Raw genomic sequence first — 10,175 nt, forward strand, 5'->3', positions numbered from 1 at the left:
ACGGAGGAGAGCTGTAGTTGAAGCTTTACCTCTAGTAGAGTGTGCATGTGGTTTACCCTGTAAGGTCTTGTTAGCTAGTTGGTAAGCTAAAGCTATACAGGAGACAATCCAGCGAGAAATGGACCGTTTTTAGTGCTGCTATAATTAATAAAAAGCCGGTCAGACTTTCTACGTGGAAGGATTTTAGCCAAGTAGAACTTCAGGACCCTCCGGAGATCTAGAGAGTGTAATGACCTCTCCGGGGGAGTGGTAGGTTGAGGGAAAAAGGTAGGCAAGGTAATAGACTGGTTGATATGAAAGTCGGAGACTACCTTAGGCAGAAAACCTGGGTGCGTTCGCAGCACCACCCTGTTGGCATGAAAAACTGTGTAAGGTTCCTTACAACACAAGGCCTGGATTTCGCTAACCCTACGGGCAGAGGTAATCGCCACTAAAAAAGCAGCTTTCCAGGTTAAGTGCTGCAAAGAAGCCTTATGTGTAGGGTCGAAAGGAGCACTCATCAATTTAGTCAGGACGATATTAAGCTCCCAGGGAGGAGAGGGGGACCTCACTGGTGGAAAGACCTTCTTAAGCCCCTCTAAGAAATCTTTAACTACAGGCATAAGGAAGAAAGATGTTTGAGAAGGTGACTTCCTATAGGCTGTGATGGCAGCTAAATGAACCCTGATGGAGGGGTATTTTAGATCTGATTTCGCTAAATGCAACAGATAAGGTAGAATCGCCTGCTCTTGGCCATGTATCGGGTCAAGAGAGTGTTCACGACACCTTAAGAAGAACCTCTTCCACTTGAAAGCATATGACTTCCTAGTGGAGGGGCGTTTTGTTTCTTTAAGAATGTTCATGCAGTCTGCTGGGAGGTCTAGGTGTCCATACTGGATGACCTCAGGAGCCATGCCGTCAAGCAAAGGGAGGGAAGGTTGGGGTGAAATACCTTCCCCTGGTCCTTGGATAACAAGTCTAGATGGCAAGAAAGTCGCCGGTGCGGAACCTCCGACAGCTGTAGGAGATCCGGGTACGACCACTGGCGTGGCCACTCTGACGCTATCAGGATCATCCTGGTGTTGGTCCTGTAGAATTTCTGGATCACCGCCGGTATCAGAGGCAGGGGAGGAAAGGCGTAGAGTAATGTCTGCGACCAGCTGATCAAAAGTCCGTTCCCCAGAGATCCCTGTTGGGGGAACCTGGACGCGAAGACGGGGCATTTTGCATAGGCCACGTCTGCGAACAGGTCTATGTCCGGTACGCCCCATAGCTGAAAAACCTCCTGTGTGCCTTCTTCGCTAAGCACCCAATCGTGCGCTTCTACGAAGACTCTGCTTAGGCAGTCTGCTTGGACGTTTTGGAGTCCTGGTCGATAAACTGCCACGATGGAGAGGCCCCTCGCCAGGAGCCAGTGCCAGATGGCTTGTGCTTGCAGAGATAAGACTCTTGACCTGGTGCCTCCCTGCTTGTTCAGATAGAACATAGTTGTCGTGTTGTCCGTCTGAACCTGGAGGTAGTTGGTGCGCAGAGACGAGTAAAGAGACTTGAGAGCCAGATGAACTGCTCGAATCTCCAGGAAGTTGATATGGTAGCTTTGCTCTACTTCGGACCAGAGGCCTTGAACTTGGAGCTGGTCCATGTGAGCACCCCAGCCTTGAAGGGAGGCATCTGTGACAAGTAACTGGGATGGAGGAGGGCGATGGAATGGAACCCCCCGTAGGAGATTGGCACGTTTCAACCACCATCTTATTGAGTCCCTGGCTTCTTCCCAGCGACCTGATCTCGGAGACCAGCGGTGGTGGGGTCTGTTCCAGCTAGGATAGCCAAGAAGTACAAGGCTCTGGCGGAGGATCCCTTGTTCCTCAGATCTGATCCACCCGCGGACTCGATAATTGTGTCGGCTGCCATGAAGTCCCATTCGGCCTCTACCTCCTCCTCGGTGCCACCTGAAAAAGACCGCAAACTCATGGACTCGTTTGGCAGAAAGGTATGCAACACCTCCACTTCCTATATGAAGGTAGCCAGTGCCTCTGCCTTACTTGAAAGGTATGACAGGTCCCTCTGGGACTCCCTGACTCGCTTTACAGAAAAGCTTCCTAAGGAAGATCGTCAGGACTTTGTTGAAATTCATCAGGAAGGAGGGCTCGTAGCCAACCAGGTCATCAGCGCCGCAGTAGATGCCTCTGACTTTTTTTTTTTATTGATTGAAAATCAGGACAAAATACATTCATAAGACATTCACTAGTGGCTGCAAGACGTACATAAGATATTCACGAGTGGCTGCAATACAGTCATGAGATATTCAGAAGTGGCTGTAATCAGAGCGAGACATCCGAGCAGCGCTACATGTTCCCACTTTAACAATTCTGAAAACACAATACATTCGGCCCTCCTCCCCAACCCCCCGGCATTACAATCCTGTTACGGGGACACATCACTACATCGAGTTCTGCTGGGTTACAGATATATCCTCTAAACTTATTCCATGCTCCCCATACCTTCTCCCATTTACGAGGACAACCACGATGGATAAAAACCGCCTTCTCGGCCACCATTGCCTCATCCATATCCTTGCAGCATTTCCGGAGCGTAGGCGTGGCATCCGACCCCCACAACATAGCAATGATGCGCTTAGCGAAAGTCATACCTAGCATCGCCCAATCCTGCTCTTGGGGAGTGAGGTCATTTGGTTCCCACACACTCAATAGACAGCGTCTTGGTTCTGGCAGTATCGAGATTTCCACCGTCTGAGATATGGTGCGCATTACCTTGGCCCAGTACGCTGCAATATGAGGGCAGTCCCAAACAGTATGAAAAAATTTACCCTCTTCCCCACATTTCCGTAAACAGTATCGGTGTTGGGCTTTGCTTCTGTCACTTTTGACCTTGTACCTCCCTGCTCGCTGACTTAGAAAATAACTGTTTTGTTGTCTGTCCAAATCAACACTGACAAGTAGTGTATCCGTGGTAGGAAAGATTGTAGGCCTCTTTAGTTGGTATGCATTTCCAGCACATTTGTTGGTCTGTATCTTGACAGATGTCAGCTCTTGGAGATGTGATTCACTCCCCATCCCACCACTGAGGCATTACAGAGTCAGCTAGAGGATGAAGGACGGAAACACCCGCCCTCCGAGTGACTGGGATCTCATAGTGAAAAGCCTGATATCTGTGCACATTGTTGGTCTAGTTCTTCCTGACTGCATTCTCAATGCTAATGTAGGCAGTCATGGTTTCACCAACAGTGCCCACAGGAACCAACAACAGCACTGCTCTTTTCTATCTCTTACAACATACACCTTCGATCACCTGTTCAGGAATGGTAGGAACAGTGGTAGAACCAAGAAAAGGGGAATAGGATAAGAGAGAAGATAGGACTCCACCACTTCTCCCTAGTCATGTGGCAGGTCAATGAGGTCTGCACATTGTAGCAAATTCTTGCAAAAGACTATCTCAAGCTCCTTGTCATTTAACCCCTTCGGGGCTGATGACGAGCTGGGCTCGTCATGGAGCAGGGCGCTCGCACGCTGATGACGAGCCCAGCTCGTCATGAGTCCCACCCTCGGGGGAAGCGCCAGCGCTCCCCCCCCGAGTCTGCCCGATTTTCTTCTTTTCTGCGGGGATGGCAGGGGCCCCCCGCCCTCCCCGCCCGCGTCATCAATGACGTCAGCGCGCGAGGCGCGCTGACGTCACCTGAGGTTCCCTTTGTTTACCGACGCGCAGGGAAGCCATTTGCTTCCTGCGCGTCGTTGGTGAAAGAGGTTCGTTTTGCGGCTGGGGCAGGGGGGATTGTTTTGAAACTTGCATCGAGGGAAAGGAAAGGCTTTTTCTTTCCCTCGATGCAACTTTAGAGCATTCCTGCTGCACGATCGTGCGATCGTGCAGCTGGAATGCTAGAGATTTAAATTTTTTATTTTTCATTTTCCACTTTCAGGTTTATAATCTGAGTCCATAGCTCTCAGAATCAATATGGGATGTTATTTTGGAGTTTTCTGAAAAGGTGAATCGTGTGTTGCTTATAGAAGACTGAGAGTCGGCTCGGTGTTCTGATGTTGGGTACTGCAGTTTTCAGTTTGAGGATTCCCCACAGAAGTAGTGTTTCTTTATTGAAATAGTTCGGAATTAGGACGATTCTAAAAGGGTTTTCTAACTTCTGAGGTCGCTTGAACCTCTGAAGATGATGAGTGGTTTGGCTGAGTAGGGAGGGGTGTTTCACGAATAGCTCTATGCACGAGGCAGCAAATTCTGATTGTGAATTTTGCTATGATTTTGGCTGTAATTGTTGGCAAGTTGATGTTACAAGTTATTGGGGTGATGTGGTTGCATCTACCCACAGAGTCAACCAGTCTAGCAACCAAGTTTAGAAAAACTCTGAGTTGAGTACATATTTTGCTAAATTTAATTAATCAGGCACTTTTTGGAAATATCAACAGTTTTCTAGAAAATGGTTTACATAAGGAAAACAAATGAATTGTTTTCTCCTCTCAAAGAAGATAGGATACAAGCGTCATAAAACCTTTGAATGCAATAAGTAGAGGCCTATTTGTTTGGAAACTGTAGGGTAGGTATGTTGGTGCATAAAAGACGTGTTTAGTAAACAGGAGGCGTACTTTCAGCCTGAGTTAAACAGTGAGGGAGCATAATAGGATTATAGAAAAGGATGCATAAAAATGTAATTACAAAAGCATTTATTTTTTTCATTGGATAAAAATCCTTGTCCAAGTAGAATTTAAAAACCCAATAATGCAAATGCCTTAAACTAACCTCGCTTAACCCCTTCGGGGCTGATGACGAGCTGGGCTCGTCATGGAGCAGGGCGCTCGCACGCTGATGACGAGCCCTCGTCATGAGCCCCACCCTCGGGGGAAGCGCCAGCGCTCCCCCAGAGTCTGCCCGAGTCTGTACGACGAGGCGCGCTGACGTCCCTGGTGGTTCCCTTTGTTTACCGACGCGTAGGGAAGCCATTTGCTTCCTGCGCGTCGTTGGTGAAAGAGGTTCGTTTTGCGGCTGGGGCGGGGGGGATTGTTTTGAAACTTGCATCGAGGGAAATGAAAGGCTTTTCCTTTCCCTTGATGCAACTTTAGAGCATTCCTGCTGCACGATCGTGCGATCATGCAGCTGGAATGCTAGGGATTTAAATTTTTTATTTTTTATTTTCCAATTTCGTTGTTCGTGGAGCGGCCCCTTGGGGAAGAGTCGCTCCCCTTTTTGGGGGAACAGTAACTTTGAAGTGTTTTCGTGCCTCTTATGTGTATAAATGGCCGTTTAAAAAAAAAAAATGCTGATGGGTGTCATTTTGAATTTATAATTATAGTGCTCATTTTAATCAAGGATGCAAGTGCCTCTGTCCTTCATTACTTTTACTTTGTGTTTATCTGAAGTGGCTAAAAAACACACCTGTCCTGCCTAGGCAAAGCTCACTAGTGTGCTTGGGCTGATGAATGTTTTTTTGGTATTTGTGCTGCAATTAGAACACATGCTTTGTCTCCAGTGACCATGTGTGTGTTACTATGCAATCACAGCGATGTGCGAAGGGGTCCCTTGAGTGAGCTGTCCATCATAGTGGGAAGCTCACAAATGTTTTTGGGCTGATGATTGTTTTCCTGAATTTGTGCTGCAACTCGAGCACCATCTTTGTCTCCAGTGACCATGTGTGCGTTACTATGCAATCGCACAGATGTGCGCAGGGGTCCCTTGTGTGAGCTGTCCATCATAGTGGGAAGGTCACAAATGTTTTTGGGCTGATGAATGTTTTCCTGAATTTGTGCTGCAACTCGAGCGCTTGCTTTGTCTCCAGTGACCGCGTGTGTTACTATGCCATCGCACCGATGTGTGCACAGGTCCCTTGAGTGAGCTGTCCATCATAGTGGGTAAATTTAGGAAAGATGGTGCACTCCGCTAGTTGGTGGGCGTGGCCAAATGGGGGTCTTCTGTGTGAGTTCACATGCCTCTTATGTATATAAATGGTCAGAGACTGATGAGAGCAGCAGATGGGGAGAAAGAAGCTCCTGGTCATAGGAACTGTTTTTGGAATGTGCTTGTGAAAATCAAGGATGCAAGTGCCTCTGTCCAGCATCACAGTTAACCACAGTAATTCTGCTGCCCCCCTCCCCATGAGAATCCCTGATGACGTCAGCGCGCACAGCACGCGCCAACATCTTCAGGGATTCCCAGGTGGTCGGGAAGCCATTTGCTTCCTGCGCCTGGAGGTGTTAGGTTGGTTTTGAGATATTTGGGGGGGTTTGGGGCTGCAAAGAGGCATCAGGGGAGAGGCAAGTGAATTTCCTCTCTCCTGATGTCTCTTTGCAGGGCATTTCTGCCGCACGGTTGCGCACAGCATTGCGATTGTGCGGTGGAAATGCCCCCACTAGCACCAGGGATTTTATTTTAGATTGTAGGAAGTGACCCCTTGGGGCAAGGGTCGCTTCCAGGTGGGTCGGATTTTAAATTTAGATTTTCTGCCCCCCCGGTGGGCAAATCAACCCGTACTTTTGTCCGTTTTGCCCTTTTTGATGGCCCATCTGTGTGGATGTGATTTTGGGGGTAAATTTGTGTGTTGTTTATTCATTTGTTATGTTGTTTGTGAAATGTAGTATTAATTTGGTTTTTTTCTTCTTTGTTTTTGATCCAGGCTTTTGCTGTTTGTTTTGGTGTAGGTTGTGGTTCAGTTAATGCTGGTTTTGCAGCTTGTGTAGTTGCATGTGCTTGGTAAGTAAATGTTTTTTGTACTACTTTCCCTAGATGAATTTGTTTTTATGAAAAGTGTAGTTATTGCTGTTTGTGTGGCTTTGTGTTTCTTGATTGTTAACTTTTTTTTTGTATTGCTGCTTGATGTGTACTTTGTCTAATCTATACTTTTTTTTCTTTCTAGTGGGATTTCCTTTCTTTTTGCTGTGTTTCAGCAGAGTAGGTGCTGGTGAGAGTTCTTATATTTGGTTAGATTTGAATTGTTTTTGAGTGTATTGATTTTTGTGTGAAGACTCTACCTTGTCCACTTCTTACTTTGCACAGTGTAGGTTGTTGTTCACTTGTGTGTGTAGTCTTCTTGCTTTGTAAGGATAATGGCTGCTCGCAGGATGACTGCTAAGCAGGTTGTTAGTTTGCTTTTTGAGTCTTCCTCTGACCATGGTCCAGACACTGACTCCGATTCGGAGCATGAGGTCGGTGCAGAAGATTCAGGCAGTGAGTTTTCTCTTCGCATGGTATCATCGGATGATGATTCTTCTTCTAGTGCTGATGAAGTGCCTGTGGTAGAGAGGGACATTGATGTGCCGGTAGAGAGGCAAGAGCCATCTGAGCGGCAGCGTAGGTCCTCAAGGTTTCCCTTTTTTTCTCGTCGGGATGAGGCAAGTGTGGTAAAGGCTGCGCCCAAAAGGTTTCACATTGCTGTGGTGCGCCAAGGGTTATCTGGTGCTGCTAGTCTTCCTGTTGTAGAGCAGCATGAGGCATCTGGTGCTGCTAGTCTTTCTGTTGTTGTTGAGCAGCAAGTGGCATCTGGGGATGCGAGTTCTTCTGTTGATGTTGAGATGCAAGAGGCAGCTGGGGATGTGAGTTCTCCTGTTGGTGTAGAGATGCAAAATGTATCTGGGGATGCTAGTATTCCTGTTGGTGTAGTGATGCAAGAGGCATCTGGGGATGCTAGTGTTCCCGTTGATGTAGTGCAGCAAGAGGCATCTGACCTGCAGGCTAGGGTGGCTTCTTCTCCTGATGTTAGTGATGACGTCTGGGTTGCCCCTGGCATGGTGCAGCCGGAATTGCCAGACTTCACTGGTGTTCCAGGGTGTAGAGTGAATACTGACAATTTTTTGCCAATTCAATTTTTTCAGTTGTTTTTTGACGATGAGTTTTTGCAGGAGATTGTGGAGCAAACTAATTTGTATGCCGAGCAGTATTTGAGGGACCACAGTGCCAGCCTTAAGCCCCATTCTAGAGCTACCCATTGGTCTCCCACATATGTTGAAGAGATGAAGAAGTTTTTGGGATTAACTTTTTTGATGGGCTTGCTAAGGAAGCCATCAATGTCTTCTTATTGGTCCACTAGTCCCTTGATGGCAACATCTATATTTCCAGCAGTTATGACTCGTGATCGATATATGCTTCTTCTTCGCATGATGCATTTTGTTGATAATGATTTAGCGTTGCCACGCGATCACCCTGATTGTGACCGTCTTTTTAAGATTCGGCCTGTCCTTGATCACTTTGTTGATCGTTTTCCTGAGATCTTTGCACCTGGCAAAGAAATAGCTGTGGACGAGTCTTTGGTATTGTTCAAGGGCCGCTTGGTTTTTAGGCAATACATTCCTAGTAAGAGGGCACGCTATGGAATCAAACTGTATATGCTGTGTGACAGTGATACTGGATATGTTTATATTTTCAGGGTGTACACCGGTAAGGATTCCAGCATTAACACTTCTGCTTGTCCGTCCACTTTTGGAGTGACTGAGAAAATTGTGTGGGAACTAGGTAGACGATTATTTAACAAAGGCCACCATTTATATGTAGATAACTTCTACACTAGTGTGCGTTTGTTCAAGGAGTTGGCCAAAGTGGGCACTGTTGCATGTGGCACGATGCGCAGTAACCGGAAAGGTTTCCCAATAGAACTTGTTTGCAAAAGGCTTGTGCGGGGACAGTCTACTGCATTGCGATGTGGGAAGCTTCTAGCTGTGAAGTTCTCAGACAGGAGAGATGTTTACATGCTGACTACTATCCATGACGAAAGCACTGAAGCTCTGCCAGTTCGGGGTGAGACTGCTGAAGTGCGTAAACCTGTGTGCATTTTAGACTATAATAGGCACATGGGTGGTGTTGACAGAGTAGATCAGAGGTTGGAACCTTATGCTGCTCTTCGAAAGGCTTACGTTTGGTACAAGAAGTTGGCTATCCATCTTTTCCACTTGGCATCCTTTAATGCTTTTGTTGTTTTCCAGAAATCTTGTCCTGAGTCAAAGATGCCTTTTGTTAAGTTTCAGGAGACTATAATAGGCAGCCTTGTACTAGTGGAACAGGCAAGTGTGCCAAGATTTGGAGTGGTGGAGGAAGTGGCTAGACTGAAAGATCGCCACTTTCCAGAATACATTCCTCCCACAACTGTAAAAGACAATCCCACTAAAAGATGTAGAGTCTGTTGGCGGAGGGAGTCTCGTATGCACTGTCCTGACTGTCCTTCAAATCCTGGATTGTGTGTGCCAGCTTGTTTTAAATCGTACCACACACAAAAAAAGTTTTGGGAGTTTCATTGAGCTTGTAAGTGTACTGTCTGGTCTGTTTTCTGTAATATTTTTTAGTCTGCTTTAAGGTTTGCATTAGTGCAAAGCATTTAGTTTTTGAATTTGTGTTAGCAGATTTGTAGGTTTCTACATTTGATTTGTGGTATTTCTTTAAAAAATTCTAATTTCCATGGTGGTGTGTGCAGGATTGTGCTTGGATTGTTGGTGTATGTGGACTGGCGCTTGGCTGGTGGTGTGCGTGGTCTGGTGCTTGGCTGGCATAGTGCATGGATTGGAGTTGTGCTGGGGGGGTGAGTGGATTTTTGCTTGGCTGGCGGAGTGCATGGTTAGGTGCTTGGCTGGTGGTGTGAGTGGATGGCGCTTGGCTGGTGGTGTGGGTGGTCTGGTGCTTGGCTGGCATAGTGCATGGATTGGAGTTGTGCTGGGGGGGTGAGTGGATTTTTGCTTGGCTGGCGGAGTGCATGGTTAGGTGCTTGGCTGGTGGTGTGAGTGGATGGCGCTTGGCTGGTGGTGTGCGTGGTCTGGTGCTTGGCTGGCATAGTGCATGGATTGGAGTTGTGCTGGGGGGGTGCGTGGATTTTTGCTTGGCTGGCGGAGTGCATGGTTAGGTGCTTGGCTGGCGGTGTGAGTGGAGTGGTGCTTGGCTGGCGTTGTGTGTGGAGTGGTGCTTGGCTGGCGGTGTGTGTGGAGTGGCGCTTGGCTGGTGTTGTGTTTGTGGAGTGGCGCTTGGCTGGTGGTGTGCGTGGAGTGATGCTTGGCTGGTGGTGTGTGTGGAGTGGTACTTGGCTGTCGGTGTGCGCTGAGTGGTGTTTGGCTGGCAGTGTGCATGGTCTGGTGCTTGGATGGTGGTGTGGGTGGACTGGCGCTCGGCAGGCGGTGTGTGAGTAGTTACTTTCTGTTGGTCACTACACACATTGCTAGTTGAGTGACACTCCACACAGTCCATCATTTTGTGTAGTTGCAGTG

The sequence above is a fragment of the Lissotriton helveticus genome, chromosome 11 (assembly GCF_964261635.1).
Source record: "Lissotriton helveticus chromosome 11, aLisHel1.1, whole genome shotgun sequence".
Lineage (NCBI taxonomy): Eukaryota > Metazoa > Chordata > Amphibia > Caudata > Salamandridae > Lissotriton > Lissotriton helveticus.